Source organism: Lepidochelys olivacea (genome assembly GCF_965140295.1).
Source record: "Lepidochelys olivacea isolate rLepOli2 genome assembly, chromosome: 10".
NCBI classification, from domain to species: Eukaryota; Metazoa; Chordata; order Testudines; family Cheloniidae; genus Lepidochelys; species Lepidochelys olivacea.
Window position 1 is genome coordinate 17290088 of NC_140420.1, and position 22505 is coordinate 17312592.

At 46.1% G+C, this 22505-nt stretch overlaps 1 long non-coding RNA gene across 1 annotated transcript in view; it reads left to right on the top strand.

Moving 5' to 3' along the window:
• Nucleotides 1–2213: 2213 nt before the first annotated feature.
• Nucleotides 2214–22505, top strand: part of LOC311527512 — a 44709-nt gene continuing 24417 nt past the window's right edge. The window contains exons 1-2 of the long non-coding RNA XR_014713354.1: nucleotides 2214–2917; nucleotides 9026–9249. This is a non-coding gene — a long non-coding RNA (uncharacterized lncRNA). The remainder of the gene's footprint in view (nucleotides 2918–9025; nucleotides 9250–22505) is intronic.

The window sequence follows — 22505 nt, forward strand, 5'->3', positions numbered from 1 at the left end:
ACCTGGCTAGGGATGTGGGCTTATTTAGTCTGCAGAAGAGAAGAGTGAGGGGGGATTTGATAGCAGCCTGCAACTACCTGAAGTGGGGGGTTCCAAAGAGGATGGAGCTCAGCTGTTCTCAGTGGTGGCAGATGACAGAACAAGGAGCAATGGTCTGAAGTTGCAGTGGGGGAGTGGGTCTAGGTTGGATATTAGGAAAAACTGTTTCACTAGGAGGGTGGTAAAGCAGTGGAATGGGTTGCCTAGGGAGGTGGTGGAATCTCCATCCTTAGAGGTTTTTAAGGCCTGGCTTGACAAAGAATTAGTTGGGGTTGGTCCTGCTTTGAGCAGGGGGTTGGACTAGATGACCTCCTGAGGTCCCTTCCAACCCTGATATTCTATGATTCTATTATATGGTTCTATGATTCTATGAAACAAAGGGGTTCCCGCCATATAGAGAGACTATAAAAGATGTGGAGTGACATAATCTCTTGGCCTCATTTCCCACACAAGAGAACACCTGAGGAACAAAGACTTAACTGGGGGAAGTGCTGATCCCAGCCTAAAGGGATTCCTAGCCTACATATGGAAACTTGGTGGACTGCTTGTATCATCAGTCAGGGTGAGATATTGCCGATTCAAATTCTGTCTAGTATATTAGGCTTTGTTTGCGTTTTTGTTTAATTTCCTAGGTAATCTGCTTTGATCTGTTTGCTATCACTTATAATCACTGAAATCTATATTTCCATAGTTAATAAACTTGTTTTATGTTTTCTCTTAACCAGTGGATTTTCGAGTGAAGTGTCTGGGAAAATCTCAGCTCAGTTAATAAGGGCTGGTGTGCATTGTCCTCTCCACATTGAGGGAAGGGCGAACTGGGTAATAAATTGAAACTGGTCAGGTTTTTGACCAGGGCAGGACGGTACAGCTCTGGGGTCCTAGGCTGGGGACCTGGGGGTATTTTGGCTGTAGCCTCTCTAGTGTTGTTTCATGTAGTGGCTGGCCAGAGCTTGCATGCAACTGCAACTGGGGTGCGTCCCTGCCTGTGTGAATGCTAGTGGGAATGTAGGACCGGGAGCGGTCTGCAGCTTGTCACAGCAGCACAGTGTGAGAAGGAACCCAGGCTGGTGAGTCAAACGGCTCGGTGGTACCCCAGTTCCAGGTTGCATGCCTGGGGTACAACCTGTCACACCCACCCCAGAGCAAAAAGACAGCAGAGTAGTCACATTTCCTTGCTGATGCTTCTCCTGGGATGGTGCAGCTACATGCTGTCCTGTGGGCAGGGTAAGCCTACAGGCTTCATCCAGTCTTTTGTAAATTTACAACACTTTGCTTACCACGTATTGAGAGAAAAAACAAAACGGCTGCGTGGTATTCATTCTGATGGCAATGTCACCCTCTTTCCCAGGAGGCAGAACTTTGCAGTTTTTATCTATAATCTACAAGAACAGCCTGTTGTTTAGTATATTTTCTTTTCTAAACAAAGAGCTGTGATTAAAAAACAAAACAAAACAACCCAACCCACAGCTCTAAATACCATTCTTTTGTAGCAAAACTTGCACCATCCCACACTTTCCCACACCGTCCCCATATTTTCATTCGCTCTAAAACCAATCAGAAAGGTGCCCACCATACCTGCACATCATAAGCGGGGGCGGGGGGCTTTTCCCATGGACCCCGGTTTAATTTTCATCCTTTTCATATTTGTACATATCATTCCCTGTTACAAAAATAAACAAACAACCCAGATGTTTTAATTGGCAGTCTCTATTATACCAAGTTCCTCACCATGACATCAAAAGGTCCAAATATCACATTTTGTGCTACCCGAAACTCCCATTGACTTCATTGGGAGTTTTGGCTCAACAAAGAATGCAAGACCAGTCACAGTGAAATCTTATGTTATGAGGTTACATTACAGCCAATGAAAAGCTGCATTTAATGTCTCCATTGTAATTTAAAGCAAAATAATGAAGCCTTTCAGTCAATTACTATTTGCTCTGTAGCGATTATGGTGGGTTTCTGAATGATGAATTTAAATTAGGGGTAAGTATTTAACAAGAGGCTAGCGTGGCTTGCCCCTTAAGGGCTGGTGGACTGGGGCCAGCCAACCCTGATTATGGAAGGAACTGCTCCAGTCCACCTGTGCCAGGTTAACAGCCTCGATGGCACCTGGAAGGACAAACTCCGGCTTGGAGCCTGAGAGAAACTTTGTATTGGGAAGAAGGGCTGGAGAGAGACAGAGAGACTGAACTGGACTTGGGCCTGGAGCACCAGTGTGTACCTAGAGAACTGAATAACCTGGACTCCCAGAAGGGTAGTATTTTAACTACCACTGGGTTGTTGTTTTGAGTTTATGGAGGCACCAAGAGGGGAAACAGACGCAGGGTGCCTTAGAGTGACCTCTGACCATAAGAGGGTACTTGGGAAGCAGCCAACCCTGTAACAAAGTCTCTTGTTAATTTTAAATGCAACATCCATGAGCTAATGTGAATGTAGGACTTTTGTCTGTCCGTTGCCTTCATAAATATCCAGTCCTGTCTGGCTTTTCCACTAAGCCATCACTTCAGGGTTCTGTGACTCCCCTCCAGTCTCACAGTACTACAGGATCTTCAAATTGTACCTTCACAGACACAAAGAAAATCAGTGAGGATCATCCCAGGTTCTCTGGGGCACAAACCCTGCTTTCACTTGCTCCCTTGCAACCCCATTGACTTCAGTGCACATTGGGCACAATTCTGTCCCTCACTTATACACATGCAATTCTCAGTAAAGTCAATGAGAGTTGCACTTGTATAGCAAACCCATTGACTTCACGGGGGGAGGGGGGGATGTGCAGAATTTGGCCCCTGCAGTCTCATATTACATCCACACCAAGGAAGAAGAGTGGAGCTGCTTTTTGGAAGACATCTCCGAGGAGCCAACAAAAGTAGGGGAGGTGAGTGCAGAGCTTTTTTTCTTCTCACATTTACTAAAGAGGGATGGACCCAAACAGCTCAGTTCAGATATGCACCTAACAGTGTGGACAGAGTCATCCCATGGGTATGGCGAATTGGGGTGACTGCTTTAGGCCCCGTGCTTTGGGGGGGCCCCGGGCTTCAGTATGCATGTGTCATGCGGGGGGCATCAGACCGGCCTGGGGGGTTGGGAGGTGGGGTTAGGGGTGCCTGGGGGGCCAGCCCAGACCGGGATGGAATTAGCAGTTTGGAGGGCCAGGCGCTGGCAGCAGAGGTCAGGCCCGCTCTCAGCAGCAGGAAGCGCATGTTGTATTTATTTTTCTTGCTCGCCCACCACCACACCGTCTGCAAGTGTCCTAGCACCGCTGGAAAACGCCAGTGCCAGGCTGACCCTATCCATTGCCCTTCCTCCCCAAACCCTTCCCTTTTCTGGGACCCCCCCAGCACGGGGAGCCCCCTTGCCCCTAGCACAGGTGCCACCCTGTGACTCTCCATCATCCCTCACCCCCCCAGCACTGGTGTGACTCTCCATCATCCCTCCCAACACCAGATTTCACTTGTATAAAGAATGTTGAGGGCCCCATACAGGCTGATTTGTCCCGGGCCCTGCACCACCACTAGGGACAGCCCTGAGTCTGGAGGAGTTTTTTGATCTGTGCAAATTTCCTAGTTCTGCGAAACAGTTGAAATCTTTTGAGATCTGGCTTTTTCCCTAGAGCCTCATTTGCAGTTACAATTAGAGCCCTTTACATTGCCAGCATGCTGTAAAGGGACATTAGTATAATGAACCCACATCCTCAGTGCTTCCTGCTTGTGTTTGGCCGGTAAGACTACAAGAACTGCCTTCTCTGCTATGTCTCAGCACATCCAAGGCTACAGCCAGGATGTGCAGCCAATTGCTAAAGTGAAAATGACCTTAAAACGTTAACCAAACAGTTTGATACTTTACCAAGGGTATGTTTCAGGTCCTGATTGAATTTTTCAGCAGGGATTTCGATCAGTTCCTATTTTATCAGAACCAACTGGCCACTTACATCAGTGGGAGCCCTGCAAAGCTAAGAGAATTTTTCCCTCTTTGTTTACTGTCCTTTTTAATGTTTCAGGTCAAAATTCACTCTCAGCTGCAGGCAGTAACCGGGGGGGAATTGGCACTTGCTTTGTTACACCCTGCTGACTATTAACTGAATGTGCTGTGCTTCTTCATGGTTCACTTCTTCCAGCGCATTGTTTCCCACTGCAGTGGTTTTAACTTGCAATATGGTGTCACTGGTAGAGCTCATTACTAATGAGCAAAATATCTGGCTGGGCACTTTTATGGAAATAGAATGATGTTAATGCCGTCAATAGGGTTGAGGTACCTGGTAAGATCATGCCGCACATGCATGCGGTAGGCTGTGGGGGCACTGCAGATAGTGATTATTGGATACCTGGTCAGGGGCTAACAAATTGAAGGGAAAAGAAAAATGGAAAGTTTGTAAATCGAGTTAGAAAAATTGGCCTGGGATATTTTGAGCATCTCTAAGTATCCTTTTCAGCAGTGTAATAATGCACAGCTATCAGCCACTCTCTGATCTCAGTTACGCCAGTGCAGAGCTGGAGTAACTGTAGTGAAGTAATTCTAGTTATGTTAAATTTTCAATGGCGTACCAGAGATCATTGAATTGCTGGGCACATTAAGCCCAAGAAGTAATATATTGGCTCGTGAAATGTCAGTCAGACAAGAGTCAATGTGTCGTGACATTCACTGAAACATGAAGGCAGTCTCCAGAGATGAAATCCTGGCCCTATTTAAGTCAATTGGAGTTTTGTTATTAACTTTTGTGGGGCCAGAATTTCACCATAGGAAACTAAAACTGAGTACCCAAAAATGGAGGTACCCAAAATTAGAGGCTGCTTTTGAAAATTTATGCTGTAATAACTTCATGTGAATTGAAAGTGGAGCTTTATTGTCATTGACTGGCTAACACCTTGCTTAAGTCAATATTTTCTTTGGTCCTATTTGGACTGTTATTACATATATTCTGAATGCCTCCACAGAAATACCTGGAATTCTCTCAGTTATATCTATTAAGGGCTTGCTACTGCACCAGGAGAGCAGAGTGTTGGGTGTATGTGAGCACGGGGTGATGAGCAGAACAGTGAGTGTAAGGAACCTGAACCTGTATTACTGAGAGTGCTGCTCTGTAGCTGCCTAGTAAAGCTACAGAAGGGAGTGCACAGCTCAGTTCCTCATAAGCAAAATAAGGATCTCAGCCGAGCCTGTGTTTTCTCATGTGTGCCCATTCTCCAGCCCTTCCTCATGCATCTTTTACCCAGTCCACTAGCAAATTAGGAAGGGAGGGATTACCTTCCAGGTAGCGTGGAGAAGAACTATGGCTCTCTCTTCACCCTGCTTATATCGATGGGTGATATCCACTCACTCTGGTGCTCGGGTACAAAACCCTAGTGCGCCCTGCTGTGTTCCATCTACATGCTTGCAAGGTCAAGCACTTAGGGCTAGTTCCACACAGGGCCTTAGGTGCCTAGCTGCCAATTTAGGCACATGAGTCCAACATGCCACTGAGAAGCTCACCCCACTCCCCTACTCTGCTCAGCTGAATCTAACGTTGTAGGTGCTAAATTCCTGAGGCGCCTACGTTTCTGCCAGTGGACATGCACAAAACTGCCCTAGTCTTGATGATGCTGAGCTGCGCAGTGCCCTGGCCTAGATCACACCTAAGCCCTGGCAGGATTGATCAACTGGGCATTCCCCACCTCCCTCATGCCTGTTCCAGTAGGCATGCACACAGAAGTCATCAGAAAAGACAGCAGGGGGTGAGCTTTTGGGGGGCGATGTCCCCCAATAGTCCAGTAGTTATGGCACTCACCTGGGAGTTAGGAGACCTGGCTTTAAGTCTCAGCTCCAAAGCAGGCAGAGCAGGGATTTGAAAACTGGCATCCCACATCCCAGGTGATAAGTTTCCTAACCGCTGAGTTATTGGCTATAATGGAGTTAGTGGGCTTTCTCTCTCTGGTTTTTCATGACAGAGGGCTGATCTGGTTAAGGCCCTGTCCCTCTCCCTTTCCTACTGGCCAGTGTAGGCAACTCTCTGCTCAGCTTGTTGTTTTTTGAGAATCTCATTCTTAGGGATCTAACTCTCCCCATTGTATAGGAACGTTTGGACTGTGAATTCCAATAGGCATCAGGGTGACTAAGAGCTAAGCATTGCTATGCCTAAATCCCTTTATGGACTTAGCCCTTGGAGTACCAATTAAAAACAACCCAACAATTAAAACTCTAAAGGGGAGGTGAAATTAGAGATCTGGCAAAATTATGTAATAGAAACTTAGTGACTCATCACAGAGCTGCTTTCAGCCATTCATAAAGTAGGCTTTGTCCTCTTGCATGGCATAGTAGGATTTATCTTGGGTGTGGAGTGGGAGGTTTAGATATCATCAGTTGCTGAAGTAAGCTGATCTCTCCTCCTCAATGTATTGCTTTTCCAATGGTCACAGCAACTTAATTAAAGTATTTATTTAAACCAGCTAATTTATAATTTCATACAGCAGACACTCATTAGTAGCAACATGGTGGTGCCCTTTTGCTATGTTGCTTCTAAGCAGCTGTTGCTGTTATGGGGAATATCGACAATTCACAGTAGGGAAAGTGTTTTCGGGAAATGTTGCTCTTATAAGGTGTTTCTGTAAACAAGTGTCTACAGTAGAGAAGCTCAGGAGGGGAGAGATTATAGTGAAACATTTACATGCCATGTGATTGGAAGCAGCTGGCTGAATTCTATACCTCAAAAGTCATGCTGCAAAATACCTACAGTAGTTACATCTTTTCAAAAGACAAATCCCTTGTGGTTATACCATTCTAAAACACTAATCCCATAAATCTCTATGTTTGTGGTCTGCTTGGCAAACAGGATGAAATGTAAATAAATCCTCATTGTGAGCTTTGTACTCTTACCTTTAGGATCTCTGTTGGCTCAAACTGGGGCATGATGTGTACAAAAACACATGTACCCCGAAGCCAGGGGGCAAAGACATGCCCCAGGGCTGCCTTTATCCAGCCAGTGTCTGACATATTGCATATGATGTCTGAGGGCGTCAAATCCAGACAATACCTGTAGAATACAGAGGTGAAAAATACAAGTGAATGTACAATTGAACTAAGAAATGTCAGTGTTAGCTTAATATAGGCCTTATAAAACTGAGGTGAAAATTTAACAGCTTAAACAAACCCTCCTTCCCTGTCCTTTCATGATATTGATGATAACATCAAACTAATGATATTTTACACATCCATTAAAAATATTATTGGTCATGGGTTAGTTGGCAAGTAGGATTTCTGGCACAGTTTAACTAAGGATTTCAAAGAAATTACATATACAATAGAGTGACAACCCAGCAGTTTGACTCATGATTGTATCCCACATGTGAAGTTCTTTTGTTTCTTTCACATTTCAGAGCTTTAACATTTAGCGACACAGTGGAATTAAATGCCAGACCTTCCACATAGAGCAAACCCCAGACCGAAACTACTGTGGGAATGTTCAGCCATTTTTGGAGACCCTATGGTTCCGCTGGTGAAGTAGATAGCCACTGGGTCTTGGCTCTTTGTCTTGACACAGTTGTGGTCACCAGGTGCAGCTCTTCAAAAAACATAGTATGTCGACATCATTCAGTAAACTGAACGCTGATTCCTTCTGTTATCAAATCCACAGAATTGTCTGGACCATCAAGATTAGCCCTGGTTATTGGTCTTGCTGTACTCCCTTCCAACTGAGACTCCCTCGGGACTTCCTTACTTTTGCAGCCAGTAGGCACATGTTACTCTTGTTCTCAAACCTAGGAGTGACTGTTTTCTCCAGCATAAAACCTCATTTTATTATATTTTTTTCTCCCATAATGTCCACAATGAGGACACTTCACTTCGGAAGGGGAACAGGGACATGTGATTAAGGAATAAGAGCACATGAGGCAATAAACTGGGTGATTAAACAAGGACACCTGGTAATTCAAACTCAGGCATCTAATTCAATTCTGAGGCACTGGGTGATTTATGCCATGCTTTAAAGGGCCACTGTCCAAGGGCCCAGTATTTAACATATCCCAAAAGGTCCTCGCCCTTTGACCTCAGGGCCCTGTTATAGCTGAAAAATAGAATCTACTTGTTCATCTGAACTAGGGCTGCTCAAAGCCCAGTTTCTCATCAGAACTTGGGGGACAGGGGGCCATATCCCCCTCCCACACAAACTTTTACCCACCATAAGGGCAAGTGACAGAGGGAGGGGCAGAGAGGAGTGAGCGTAGGGCAGGGGCTTGTGGGGGAGAGGCTGCATGGGAGCGGGGCCTTGGGGGAATGGGCAGTGTGAGAGCGGGGTCTCGGGGGGAAGGGGGTGGTGTGGGGGGGCAGGGTCACAGTTTAGTGCCAGTGACTCCCCCACTTTTGAACCTTCTGCCGCTCCTGCTCATTCATGCCACCTCCATCAATTTCTCCTTTAAAAAGGCTGTCCCAGCTCCTGTCACATCCCCTCCGTCTTTTGTAATCACCATCTTTCTAATTAGGCCATGTGTATATGTACAGCGTTGCAGCAGAGCTGCTCCCTCCGACATAGCTTATACTGCTCACAGTGGTGGTTTTTTTATGCCAGTGGGAGAGATCTCTTCCGTCAGCATAGAGTGTCTTCACCACACCCGCTGGCGTGGCACAGCTGTCCCAGTACCCTGCCACCGACATTGCACTGTGCACACGAACCCTGATGTCGGTGTAACGTATGTCGTCCAGGAGGGTGGAATATTCACACCTCTGAGCGACATAAGTTTTGCTGACACCGGCTGTAGCGTAGACCTAGCCTTAGTGTTCCTTTCCCTTGTCCTGTCATGTTCTAAAATCTCAGAACCAGCTGCACATTCTCAAAGTTTTCCTTATCTCACTAAGGCTTGAGGCCAGTTTTGCTTTCATCTAATGAGATTGGAATGAGTTAATGATTTGCTCGTGCCTAAATCTAAAGGTTTCACTTTTATTCTTGTCTTTCTTGTCTTGCAAGGGCTCTTGACAGACACTGTAGATCATGCTTCTTTTCCTCATTACTTTGATACAGAGACAAGGGATTCCAGTGGATTTCTTCCTATTTCTCTGACTCATCTGGTATCCTGCCTGTATCATAATCTTTCTTCCTCGCTTGGTGGTGTGACATTCCCCTTTGGTGTTATCTGGACCGGTGATCTTCTAGGTCACTCCAATCCTTGACTCTGGGAGCCAGCCTTACTCTGCTCTGCAGTGAGAACCTCCACTTCTGGCCTGTTCACGCACAGCCTCTGGCATGTAAGTTGTTCCTTGGATTGTGCAACCGAATGACACTAGCCAATATCTCTGGTCCCAGACACAACCCTAGGAACCTCCGTCTTGCAGTGCCCAGTTATGCCCGCTGGATGCTGCAAGCTTATATGAGTTTGTCAATTTAACAAAGAAATTGATACGCACCCCTTGTTATTCCCAGGGGAGTCTCTGACACACTGTTTATTCTACCTGAAGCAGTGCGTTTGGTTTGCAAACAGATTTATTAACTACAAAGATAAAATTTAAGTGATTATAAGTCAAAGCATAACAAGACAGAGTGGTTACCAAAATAAAATAAAATATAAACACGCAGTCTAAACTCTCAACCCTATTAGACTGGGCAGCAACTAGATTAAGCAGTTTTTCTCACCCCACTGGATATTGCAGTCCTTAATATACAGGTTTGCTCCTTAAAACTGGGCCAGTCTCCTGTGCTGCAGTCTTGTCTTCATCTCAGGCTATGTCTACACTACGAAATTAGGTCGAATTTATAGAAGTCGGTTTTTTAGAAATCGGTTTTATATATTCGAGTGTGTGTGTCCCCACAGAAAATGCTCTAAGTGCATTAACTCGGCGGAGCGCTTCCACAGTACCGAGGCTAGAGTCGACTTCCAGAGTGTTGCACTGTGGGTAGCTATCCCACAGTTTCCGCAGTCTCCGCTGCCCATTGGAATTCTGGGTTGAGATCCCAATGCCTGATGGGGCTAAAACATTGTCGCGGGTGGTTCTGGGTACGTGTCGTCAGGCCCCCGTTCCCTCCCTCCCTCCGTGAAAGCAAGGGCAGACAATCATTTCGCGCCTTTTTTCATGAGTTACCTGTGCAGACGCCATACCACGGCAAGCATGGAGCCCGCTCAGGTAACCGTCACCCTATGTCTCCTGGGTGCTGGCAGACGCGGTACGGCTTTGCTGCACAGTAGCAGCAACCCATTGCCTTCTGGCAGCAGACGGTGCAATACGACTGGTAGTCGTCCTCGTCGTGTCCGAGGTGCTCCTGGCCCCGTCGGCTGGGAGCGCCTGGGCAGACATGGGCGCAGGGACTAAATTTGGAGTGACTTGACCAGGTCATTCTCTTTAGTCCTGCAGTCCTATTGAACTGTCTTATAGTGAGCGGGCAGGCGATACGGACTGCTAGCAGTCGTACTGTACCATCTTCTGCCAGGCAGGCAAGAGATGAGGATTGCTAGCAGTTGTATTGTACCATGTTATGCCAGGCAGGCAAGAGATGAAGATGGCTAGCAGTCGTACTGTACCATCTTCTGCCGAGCAGCCATGAGATGTGGATGGCATGCAGTCCTTCTGCACCGTCTGCTGCCAGCCAAAGATGTAAAAGATAGATGGAGTGGGTCAGAACAAGAAATAGACCAGATTTGTTTTGTACTCATTTGCCTCCTCCCCTGTCTAGATCACACTGCAGTCACTCACAGAGAAGGTGCAGCGAGGTAAATCTAGCCATGTATCAATCAGAGGCCAGGCTAACCTCCTTGTTCCAATAACAACGATAACTTAGGTGCACCATTTCTTATTGGAACCCTCCGTGCAGTCCTGCCTGAAATACTCCTTGATGTAAAGCCACCCCCTTTGTTGATTTTAGCTCCCTGAAGCCAACCCTGTAAGCCGTGTCGTCAGTCGCCCCTCCCTCCGTCAGAGCAACGGCAGACAATCGTTCCGCGCCTTTTTTCTGTGCGGACGCCATACCAAGGCAAGCATGGAGGCCGCTCAGCTCACTTTGGCAATTAGGAGCACATTAAACACCACACGCATTATGCAGCAGTATATGCAGCACCAGAACATGGCAACGCGATACCGGGCGAGGAGGCGACGTCAGCGCGGTCCCGTGAGTGATCAGGACATGGACACATATTTCTCTGAAAGCATGGGCCCTGACAATGCATGCATCATGGTGCTAATGGGGCAGGTTCATGCTGTGGAACGCCGATTCTGGGCTCGGGAAACAAGCACAGACTGGTGGGACCGCATAGTGTTGCAGGTCTGGGACGATTCCCAGTGGCTGCGAAACTTTCGCATGCGTAGGGGCACTTTCATGGAACTTTGTGACTTGCTTTCCCCTGCCCTGACGCGCATGAATACCAAGATGAGAGCAGCCCTCACAGTTGAGAAGCGAGTGGCGATAGCCCTGTGGAAGCTTGCAACGCCAGACAGCTACCGGTCAGTTGGGAATCAATTTGGAGTGGGCAAATCTACTGTTGGGGCTGCTGTGATGCAAGTAGCTCACGCAATCAAAGACCTGCTGATATCAAGGGTAGTGACCCTGGGAAATGTGCAGGTCATAGTGGATGGCTTTGCTGCAATGGGATTCCCTAACTGTGGTGGGGCTATAGACGGAACCCATATCCCTATCTTGGCACCAGAGCACCAAGCCGCCGAGTACATAAACTGCAAGTAGAGCTTGCAGCACTACTTTTCGATAGTGCTGCAAGCTCTGGTGGATCACAAGGGACGTTTCACCAACATCAACGTGGGATGGCCGGGAAAGGTGCATGATGCTCGCATCTTCAGGAACTCTGGTCTGTTTCAAAAGCTGCAGGAAGGGACTTTCTTCCCAGACCAGAAAATAACTGTTGGGGATGTTGAAATGCCTATATGTATCCTTGGGGACCCAGCCTACCCCTTAATGCCATGGCTCATGAAGCCGTACACAGGCAGCCTGGACAGTAGTCAGGAGCTGTTCAACTACAGGCTGAGCAAGTGCAGAATGGTGGTAGAATGTGCATTTGGACGTTTAAAGGCGCGCTGGCGCAGTTTACTGACTCGCTTAGACCGCAGCGAAACCAATATTCCCACTGTTATTACTGCTTGCTGTGTGCTCCACAATATTTGTGAGAGTAAGGGGGAGACGTTTATGGCGGGGTGGGAGGTTGAGGCAAATCGCCTAGCTGCTGGTTACGCGCAGCCAGACACCAGGGCGGTTAGAAGAGTACAGGAGGGCGCGGTACGCATCAGAGAAGCTTTGAAAACCAGTTTCATGACTGGCCAGGCTACGGTGTGAAAGTTCTGTTTGTTTCTCCTTGATGAAACCCCCCGCCCCTTGGTTCACTTTACTTCCCTGTAAGCTAACCACCCTCCCCTCCTCCCTTTAATCATTGCTTGCAGAGGCAATAAAGTCATTGCTGCTTCACAGTCATGCATTCGTTATTCATTCATCACACAAATAGGGGGATGACTACCAAGGTAGCCCAGGAGGGGTGGTGGAGGAGGGAAGGAAAATGCCACACAGCACTTTAAGCACAGCACTTTAAAGGTTTACAACTTTAAAATTTATTGAATGACAGCCTTCTTTTTTTTGGGCAATCCTCTGTGGTGGAGTGGCTGGTTGGCCGGAGGCCCCCCCATCGCGTTCTTTGGCATCTGGGTGTGGAGGCTATGGAACTTGGGGAGGCAGGCGGTTGGTTACAGAGGGGAAGCAGTGGCAGTCTGTGCTCCAGCTGCCTTTGCTGCAGCTCAACCATACACTGGAGCATACTGGTTTGGTCCTGCAGCAGCCTCAGCATTGAATCCTGCCTCCTCTCATCACGCTGCCGCCACATTTGAGCTTCAGCCCTGTCTTCAGCCCGCCACTTGCTCTCTTCAGCCCGCCACTTACTCTCTTCAGCTCTCCACCTCTCCTCCCGGTCATTTTGTGCTTTCCTGCACTCTGACATTATTTGCCTCCACGCATTCATCTGTGCTCTGTCAGTGTGGGAGGACAGCATGAGCTCGGAGAACATTTCATCGCGAGTGCGTTTTTTTTTCTTTCTAAGCTTCACTAGCCTCTGGGAAGGAGAAGATCCTGTGATCATTGAAACACATGCAGCTGGTGGAGAAAAAAAAAGGGACAGCGGTATTTAAAAAGACACATTTTATAAAACAGTCGCTACACTCTTTCAGGGTAAACCTTGCTGTTAACATTACATACATAGCACATGTGCTTTCGTTACAAGGTCGCATTTTGCCTCCTCCCACCGCGTGACTACCCCCTCAACCTTCCCCCTCCCTGTGGCTAACAGTGGGGAACATTTCTGTTTAGCCACAGGCAAACAGCCCAGCAGGAATGGGCTCCTCTGAGTGTCCCCTGAAGAAAAGCACTCTATTTCAACCAGGTGACCATGAATTATATCTCACTCTCCTGAGGATAACACAGAGAGAGAAAGAACGGATTTTGGTTGAATGCCAGCAAACATACACTGCAATGCTTTGTTCTACAGTGATTCCCGAGTACATGTTACTGGCCTGGAGTGGTAAAGTGTCCTACCATGAAGGACGAAATAAGGCTGCCCTCCCCAGAAACCTTTTGCAAAGGCTTTAGGACTACATCTAGGAGAACCGCAAATGCCAGGGCAAAGTAATCCTTTCACATGCTTGCTTTTAAACCATGTATAGCATTTTAAAAGGTACACTCACCAGAGGTCCCTTCTCCGCCTGCTGGGTCCAGGAGGCAGCCTTGGGTGGGTTCGGGGGGTACTGGCTCCAGGTCTAGGGTGAGAAACAGTTCCTGGCTGTCGGGAAAACCGGTTTCTCCGCTTGCTTGCTGTGAGCTATCTACAACCTCCTCCTCCTCATCATCTTCTTCGTCCCCAAAACCTACTTCCATATTGCCTCCATCTCCATTGAAAGAGTCAAACAACACGGCTGGGGTACTGGTGGCTGAACCCCCTAAAATGGCATGCAGCTCATCATAGAAGCGGCATGTTTGGGGCTCTGACCCAGAGCGGCTGTTCGCCTCTCTGGTTTTCTGGTAGGCTTGCCTCAGCTCCTTCAGTTTCACGCGGCACTGCTTCGGGTCCCTGTTATGGCCTCTGTCCTTCATGCCCTGGGAGATTTTCACAAAGGTTTTGGCATTTCGAAAACTGGAACAGAGTTCTGATAGCACGAATTCCTCTCCCCATACAGCGATCAGATCCCGTACCTCCCGTTCGGTCCATGCTGGAGCTCTTTTGCGATTCTGGGACTCCATCATGGTCACCTGTGCTGATGAGCTCTGCATGGTCACCTGCAGCTTGCCACGCTGGCCAAACAGGAAATGAGATTCAAAAGTTCGCGGTTCTTTTCCTGTCTACCTGGCCAGTGCATCTGAGTTGAGAGTGCTGTCCAGAGCGGTCAGAATGGAGCACTCTGGGATAGCTCCCGGAGGCCAATACCATCGAATTGTGTCCACAGTACCCCAAATTCGAGCCGGCAACGTCGATTTAAGCGCTAATCCACTTGTCAGGGGTGGAGTAAGGAAAACGATTTTAAGAGCCCTTTAAGTCGAAATAAAGGGCTTCATTGTGTGGATGGGTGCAGGTTTAAAGCGATTTAACGCTGCTAAATTCGACCTAAAGTCCTAGTGTAGACCAGGACTCAGTGTCTTGGTTGCTTGCAGCATAGGTGGGGGAAGGAGAAGGGCCCAGTATGTGTCCACTCTGTCTGTTTTATACTCTTGGGGAGCACAAGTTCAGGCATGTCTGGGGGGCACTGCTGAGTCTCCTGGCAAGGTTGAGCAATTCCCCTGGTGTGGCCTCTTGCAGGTGAGTCATTGCCTTGTAGCTCCCTTGCTGGACAATGGCTGTTGAGTTTGACACTCGGGCATTGGTTACTTTTCTTGCTGTTGCCTCTTGGGCGCTAATGTCTGGCTGATTTCCCCAACCTTACAGCATGCTTTAGTGACCACCATACAACACAAGTCTCATAATGTCATATGTATTAATGATACACATATATGGATAGAGAAATGACTTTCAGCACATCATAACCTTACAAGGCATCCTTTATATGTAAGATCACAATTATATGAAAATGAGGACTATGGGGATTACAGTACGCTCCTCCAAGGTATAAAATGTCACAGGTGGTCATCCACTCCTGTTCCATTTTCTGTCTCCTACTCTTTTCTCTTTACACTCTGGCACTGCTATCTTTGCTTGTGGCCTACAATTTCATCCAAACATTGGTAATATTCAGTAACTTGGCTGTTTTTCACCCATCATTCAGTGGCTAGATGGGTCCCTACAGGAGTTATTCTTATAGGGCTCCACTAAGTCTAGGACTGTCCCTGGCCATATCTTTCAGTGTTTACACCCCTTGATCCAACAATGGGTCCTGTGTATCCTTCCTGCACAAATGACTCTCAGCCCTGGCTGGAATAATCAGCTTGGGGAAGATATAGGTGACAGCAGGTTTCTAGCATGTGGGCCACTTTTCCAGAGTCAATGTGTGCTTGTTTGGAGGAAATTTGGATCAGTATCAGAATTAGCCTCTCAATGGGAACTGCACCAACTCAGCTCAACACCCCTAGCCCCTTCCAAATTGAACACAACAAGTGTCTCTATTTAAACCATACAGGTAGGTACTAAAGTAATGCCTGAAAATCTGGGCGGTTACAGCTGCTGCTAAGGAGAGTTGAAGCATTGAGAGAGATCTTTTGACTCAGGAAGAAGCAGTTCTCAAGAGACATTGATTTTCTAACACACCTTAGGAATCTGGACAAAAATCCCCTGATAAATAAATAACAAAGGCATTTCCCCTCCATTGTATGCTTTACTTTTGATTTGTCACCACCCATTGTTTGTAAAACAGAAATAGCAACTAAACTATTAAGGAGAGAAGCTCACTCTGCCTTAGTTTCTGACTCCCTTCTTCCTTTTCGACTCTGTGTTTAAATAAAGGTCCACATTTTGCTCACAGTCCCAGACTCTCTGCAGTATCAAATTTCTGCTTGGCATGGCAGAGAGGGAGTGCTGGCAAGGAGCTGGTGTGGATCCGTGCCATGGCATAGGTAAGAGCACCCTAGCAGTTCTTGTAAATCCAACACCTAGCAACGGCCCCTAAGAACCTGTGTGCCAGTTGGAGATAGCTGGAGCACAACACTCTTTAACCATGATCCCTCCCCGCTCTCTGTAGCAGGGCTGGGAGAGGAGTGCAGCAGGTGCTGTGTATGCTGGCTACATGCCATCTGAGTGCTCCTCCATGGTGGGTGGGATTTTCACCAGGCCAGATCCAGCAGGCCAAAGGGGATGGAACACACCAAAGAATCGGGCCCAATGAGCTGTGCTCTTGAGGACACATTTGTCTGCTTCCCCCACAAATGTTCCAGGGCTTCCTCTCATGCTGCCCCTTAGGCATGAATGCCTTCTCTGAGCTCATCTGTAATAGATACTGCCCCCTCCTGCTTCAAATGTCTCCACCTAGCCCACTGCTTTTGTAATGGCTGCAAAAAAGTAGCCAGCTGACTGCAGCTAGATTGAGCATCAGTGGGAAGAGCTGGTATTGTTTAGTTATTAATTTATTATTATTTGTATTGTGGTAGAACCTAGGAACCCCAGTCACGGACTGGCCCTCCGTGTGCTAAGTGCTGTACCAAGATAGAACAAAAATTGGTCGCAGCCCCCAAACTATTTGTTTATTCATAAGAGAAAAAAAAATGTTCAGTTGATCTGGAAGCATCTAGTTGTGAACTTAGGGTCTGTCTACATTACAGCAGATGCAGTGGCATGGCTACAACACTGCAGCTGTGCCACTATAGCACTGTAATGTAGACACATCCCACGTTGAGGGAAGGCGTTTTCCCATTGACGTAGGTAATCCACCTCTCCGAGAGGCGATAGCTGGGTTGAGGCAAGATTTCTTCGATTCACCAAGCTGTGTCTACAGTGGTGGTTCGATCGATCTAACTGTGTCGCACAAGGTGCAAAATTATTCACAGCCCTGGGCAACGTAGCTAGGTCAGCCTAAGTTTTAGGTGTAGACCAGGCCTTAGCGAGCCTGAGAAACCACATAGTCTTGTTACTGTTCCCACACCTCTCAGACCCCGTCTCCTCCCGCTTTTTGTTACACTTACTTTATTGTCTCTTGTCTTTAATTAGATGGTAAACTCTTCAGGGCAGGGAGTGGATCTTATGTGGTGGTACAGTGTTTTGTACAATGGAGCCCTGATCCTGACTGGGGCCTTTGGGCACTACAGCAATAGAAATAATAAATATAATTTAAATGAATCTCATTATAATTATTCTTACTGGCATCATTTATAAAGCTGAATTATGTTATAACTGGGAATGCATTTAGAAGTTCATGTTTTCCCTTGGCACTGTTTTTGTATGGCCTGAAGAAAAGGCTGTGACCCTCGAATGCTTGCCTTATTTTATTTGTCCAATGACAAGGTATCATGAATAACTCTCGGGTGTTTTTCCATTTCTTATCTTTGTTTACTGAATTAGCGCTTTTGCCACATCTGCACTTAGCACTAAATATGCAGGTGAATTTGATTTCATAAGTCATCTTTCATATGCAAGTTCTCCCCAAAGCAGTTTGCAAAGAATGAATTGAATTAGAGCAGTGACTATGGATGAAAGCATGGGAGATATTATGCATTCAGCCTTAGATGTTAAAGAAGGATAGATTTTTTTTTTGTAATTGTGTGATCATCTTAACATATTGCTTCTTATTTCAGCGCCACACAAGTCAGGGAGCAAAACTCACTTCCAGACCACATCATAAATTCTCATTAAAAATTGATTTTGTTAACTTCATCTATTGATCTGAGCATCACATCATAGAATAGATTAACCTGTAGAGAAGCCATTTGTGTTCTATTGTCCATCAAACATATAACTACAGCATCTCCCCAGTATCCCCAAATCCTTCATAAATGTGCCAAGTCACCATAAGGAAGGGGGACTTTAGGGATAGTTTCTATTGGGTAATTTTTTGTATGTTACCAGAAGGCAAGATGTGCTCTTTCACTCCAGAAAAAGCTTAAATAGTCTAACAATTATACCAAAAGCAGTCATTTCTCTAGATGTTTTAAGTATATCATAAAAGAGGGTGCCCTTACCTGCAGATGTTTTATTGTCAGTTAAGACTTCTTTTATCCACCTATATCTAGCATGATCATTATTAATAACATCCTCTTCTTAGCTATCCCTTCTCACTTGTCTTTTTAAGCAGCTGTAGCCCTTTATTAGTAATGTGCATTGTGTTCAGTGGTAAGGATTATTCCTCTGATGGGAAGGCAGTTTTCATTTCTCCAATTATTCTCCGATTAAAGGTGTGGTGACTTAAGAAGGGTGAGAGAAGATGGAAAGAGAACTCTGTCTGAACTATCTAGTTTCTGGTTCACTACTTCAGGAGACTAGATAATCCACAATGCCTTAATCTATAATTTCATCCTGTAGTACCACAAGAGTGGAGTTGAAGGAGTTTATCAGATCTTCAAGGCAAACACTCTGTTAGCCACAGCATGATAAATGTAATTAAAAGTGTTAGGAATCACAGTGCAAATAAATCTCACCTATTCTAGTTGGAGGAGAAAATGTAAACAGTTCAGACAAGACCAAACCTGACTCCCCAGCCCTGAGGAGAGTAATGAAAACTCAAGCTAGAGAACCACTGCTGTTGACATAATTGGTATGCCATTTTACATGCACAGGGGCCTAGTAGTGCATCTCATCCCAAAAGATGTACGTGGTCTGGAAGATGGCAACATGAAGACGACCAGCAATTTAAACAATACAAGAAACAAAATTATTAAATCACCCAAGTTTTGTAGAATAATGTAAATGAGTAATTTAATGTAGATGAATCCATAAACCCACTCAGTATAGTAAGTGAGAAAGGCATGATTGTGCAATGATCCTGGGGGGGAGAGGTTGGAGGAAAAGAAATTTGCAGACTAGTGTTAAGAATCAGCTGGATATGAATTTAGAGGACATAGGTACAGCAACACAAGATATCAATGGCCTATATCCATACAGAGGCCCTGAATGTTGGGCCCTAAATGTTCAGTTGGATGTGCCAAATGATGTGTGGAATTTCTGTAGGTAGCATATGCCTCAGCAGCATGAGATTTACACTGGTGGAAGTGAGATCAGAACCTGGTCCATTGTTTGTATATTAGCCTTAAAAATTCTGCTCCCTTATTTAATACTCTTTCTTCTTCCCTGTGGTCATGAGTCAGCAATCCATCTTACCTCAACATAGCACTTACGCAGATGTTTAATTCAAGAACATGCTTAAATGCTTTGCTGAGCTGGAGCCTGTTTGCATTCAGTTTACTTTGCAAGAGATGCATTCAGATTCTGAGGCTTATGCAAATGGATTACCAAACTGATGCCTGTCTTTTCTAGTACAGATATACCATGATGGGTGCCAGTGTACTGTAGGTTGCTATTTGTCAGGGACATCTTACTTTAGAACAACAATTTAATAATATGCCACTGATCAAGACAATTAAGGTACATTTTTAAGATACCAAAAGCCTTTCAGTGACTAATCTGGTGAGCCTGGGGGGGCCTCATTATAATGTAATTCTAAGGGAGTTTGTAAATATGAGGCACAAGCTTTGGTTAATTCTTAAGGGGATCTGTCTCACCTGAAAAGCAGGCACCAGGATAATTATGATCCTTCCACTAGTAGCAGTAAATGTCTGAGATTTACAGAGTAATGTGATTATTCTTACCCAAGAACCAGCCCCTTAAGTTTGATCAGTTTTGCTTTTCAGACCTATTAACATGAGCTGAGAACGTAAGACTCACGACATGAAATTGGCTTTCTTACAGCCACTGTCTATCTTGCACTGTCTATCTTGCTCTGTAAACTATGTGAGTAAAGATAATGTTTCTCTAGCCACTCAGTATGACTGGCACGTAGCTGCAGTTTTGCTCACAATAAGATTAGCAGTCATTGAAATCGCTTGATATTTGCTGTTAGTGCTGTATTTCCCTAGGAAAACCAAATATATTAACTAGTTCTTGAGAGAACCAGCATCTAGACACTCAATAGTGAGTTGAAAGGATCCTAGGTAAAAATTCTGAAAAGCTCCTAAGGAGCCTAAGTCTCATTTTCAAACATGATGTAAGCACTTAGGAGCCTCAGTTTCCTTGTAAGTCAAGCGCTTAAGTCACTTGAAAATGTGACTTAGGCATCAAAGCTTTTGACAATCTTACCTGAAAAATGTCAGGAGGTTAGTGACTTGGACCAGCACAAGTAAGGCATGACTCCTGGAAGCCTGGACGCTTTCTACACTCTTTAACTCATCACAAAGCTAGTACCAATGAGACATACCTATTCCCTTTTTCTGAGAACTCGGTACATCCAATATTACAGTAAACTATAGACTCATCATATCTAAAGATATCAGATCTGACTCTTTGCTCACTTAAACTGGTGCAAATCACAATCACCTCTGCTGCGTCTCTGTCGTTACACTGGTGTTAAACTGGCATAAGGGAAAGGTGAATTATCCCATTGGTTGGCTTGACTGGTGTATTTTATTGGTTCTGCTTCCACTCTTGACATTATTTGGGTAAGATGCCTAGGTAGGTTAATTATGTTTTAGCACTTTGGTTAAGGTGCTTAGAGGCCCTTGGGCATTGACATCAAAGAAATTAAAATATATTAGACAATGGTCTTGTGATTCAATTAAAGCCTGGCAGAATATATTGTATGATCATCAGCTCTTTAAACTCAAAGACTCTGTTTCCTGCCTGGATTAGGCGAGGGTGCTCTGAGATCCAGATGGAGCTGATCTCAAGGGGCTAGCGCAATACAATAAAGCAGGGATTTGTGGCATAGAAACAATTGCATGCCCGCATAAAGAGGTAAACATATCTTCTTGCTCTTCTATCCCCTACTTGCTTCAGCCCACACTCTGTGTGTTGCAGCTGGTCTTTCCAGTGCTTGCTTTAAGTGGAGTCTGAGCTGTGTAACACTAATAGTCACATGTCACTTGAAATACCTGACATAAAAAAATGCAATAGTGTGGAAATCAGGAATCAAAACCAGCTTGGAGTGATTGAAAATCATGAGCGAGTATGGATTTAGGCAGCTCACGTCTTTGCCCTGCCTCTGTCCCCAGAGTGGCACAGGTTAGATTTGTAATAATTTTCAGGGGGTTGTATGAAGGCCCATTGACCAGACCTTGTGTGACCCTCACTTCACTAGGCAAGTAAATTTTGAGACACACACCATGACTGTGACAGTTTGGAAATATTATTAATGCTTATTCACTGACTAGCACAATGGTGCACAATGTGCTATGTGCTGCAGACACATGTAGGAAGACACAGTCACTGTTCCAAAGAGTTAAAACCAAAAACGGGATCCTGGTGTTGGACGGAGCGTTCTACATCAGCTTTGTAAAACTGCCATCAGTTTTTGCTGGCACACGCACCCTCTGTTGACATGATTGTGATAATTGCCAGAAATGCTTCACCCCCATTTCTGTAACAAATGTTGTGATCCACAGCAGGTAAATATTTTGCAGGTCTCGTCTTCATTTGCTGTCTGAGTCTGCTTTCATTGAAGTCAATATTAAAACTCCCATTAGCCTCAATTATGCAGCTTCAGGCCCTTCATCAGCGTGTATATCTACTACAGAATAGTCCTTTGTATTCTACCAGTGGTAATTAAGTACTTAGGAGTTGTAAAGCAAAGCAATATACATTTGAAAGCCTGAGGATTTTTAAGTGGTTAGAGCCACCTGCAGAAAACCTCTTGGCACAGACTCTGCTGGGACCTGTGTTTGTTTGCTAATTAGTAACTGAACTAATTCTACCGAAAGATAATCAACAGCTTTACATAAAACATTTGCTATTTTCCCAGGCCCTCAACACTACAACAGATGTGCCCATGAGTGCCATATTACAGCTAAGGCTACGTTTTAGTCACGTGTATTTTTAGTAAAAGTCATGGACAGGTCAGGGCGGGGCAGTAAACAAAAATTCATGGCCCGTGACCTGTCCATGACTTGTACTATATACCCCTGACTAAAACTTGGGCCAAGCCACGGGTGCTGTGGGGGGCCGGTTCAAGGATACTGTGGGGGGCGGGGGTGGCCCAGGACTCCGGCTGATGCTGGGGGAGGACCAGGCGGTGGCAAGCGGCCCGGGACCCCAACTGGTGCTGTGGGGGAGGAGGGAGGTGGCAGTGTGCGGCCCAGAACTTCTGATGGCGCTGGGGGTGGGGAAGTTTGGCGCGGCTGGCAGGCTCCCTATTGGGCTGTGCGCAGCTCCCTGGAAGCAGTCAGCATGTCCCTGAAGCTCCTAGGGGGAGGGAAGTCCAGGGGGAACTCCACATGCTGCCCCCACCACGAGCTCAAGCTCTGGCTCCGCAGATCTGAGAACCACAGCCAAAGGGAGCTGCGGTGGCAGGGCCTCCAGGCAGGGGCAGTGCGCAGAGCCCCCTGGCTTCTCTGCCTAGGAGCTGCAGGGATGTGCCGGCCACTTTTGGGAAGACCATCCCCTCCAAGGTAAGCGCCACCCCGCACC